We start from the raw sequence: 1,431 nt of genomic DNA on the forward strand, positions 1-1,431 counted from the left end.
ATGGGTTTATGGTGAATGTGCAATTGAGCCCAAGAGGAAATATGAAAGATCTCTTCCAATGTGCCTAGACCACCTGGTAAGGCAATGAAGGCAACAACATGGTTAAACATTGCATTCATTCGAGCATACATTGTGGAGACCTGTTGTTCCTCTCCAATTATTTTTCCAATGATGTCCCTTTATGCTAAAGCTTCGGGGACAACCCCCAAAACTTGACTACCTCCTAAAAATATAGCTATTGACACACCTCCCATTAACCCCAGACTGCCTCCCCTATACACTAAATGAATCTTTCTCTCAGCTAGCACTTGACCAAGATGATTTGCTGATTTTAAAAACTCCTTTTCGTTTCCAGGACTTGATCCACTATAAATATAAATATTTTTTAAGTGATGACCTAAGAAACTTGCCATTTTTACACATTTTTATATTTGTTGAATGTATGGGTTGAGTAGAAATGAAAGGAAGGAAGAGTGGATTTTATAGATGAGAAATTAAAAAGGCAATCATACCACCTATATGTAGGCCATCTAGAGTCTCACACACATACACGCTCTCTCTATTTATTTATTTTTGAAAAAACATGTGTATGTACAGGTAGTTGTGATTGTGGCTCACATCTTCCCTTGGTTTTATGTCCAAGAATGGCTTAAACGCCCATTATGGGTCGGGGATAGGCTTCCCATCCAGTTTTCTTAAAAACTGGCAAATAAGGTCTTTTTTAGTCAGATTCCTAAGACTAAGTCAAGCATGTTCTTTATGAAATAGTGGCCATAAATCATGAATTGCATGATGCACATCTCCACCAGGATATGTCTCAAAAGTCAATAAAAGATCATCTAAAGATTCTTTATGTTTTGAAATGAATCCTAACTTTTGATAATTTTCACAAGCTTTGTAGAATGCATGTGAGTTCTTGAACATGGTAGGCTAATAAAATCCACTTTGTAAGATTTTTACAGTTATCTTTTTTGACAAGAAATAACTTCTACATGCTTCAAAATGACAAAGTTGAATGATACTACTTACCTCATTGTCAGGAATGCATCTTTGGAATATTTGATCAGGACAATATTTGAATAAGTTGGGGTCATCCTAATAAAAGTTCTTTACTTTGTTCAAAAATGTTTCTTTGTCTTGGGTACTCCAATCAGTTGGCAAATCTCCTGAAGCAAGAAAATTGATATTTTTATCATTCCAAGGCATTGGACTAAGAGAAAGTAAGGATTCATCAGGAAAGTAATCATCGATTGATGTGATATCAAATGTTGAATTTGTTGTCTCTTTTTTCATCCATGATTTCTTCCTTAAAATAAATCATTTGCAAATCTTCAGATTCATCCAACTCATTTTTACTTAAAGTAAATTCAAGTTGATCATAAACTAGTTCGTCACTATGATCTACTTCTTGTAAATCATTATCATCTTCAA

Source organism: Populus euphratica, unplaced genomic scaffold, assembly GCF_000495115.2.
Source record: "Populus euphratica unplaced genomic scaffold, PopEup_1.0 scaffold893.1, whole genome shotgun sequence".
NCBI classification, from domain to species: Eukaryota; Viridiplantae; Streptophyta; class Magnoliopsida; order Malpighiales; family Salicaceae; genus Populus; species Populus euphratica.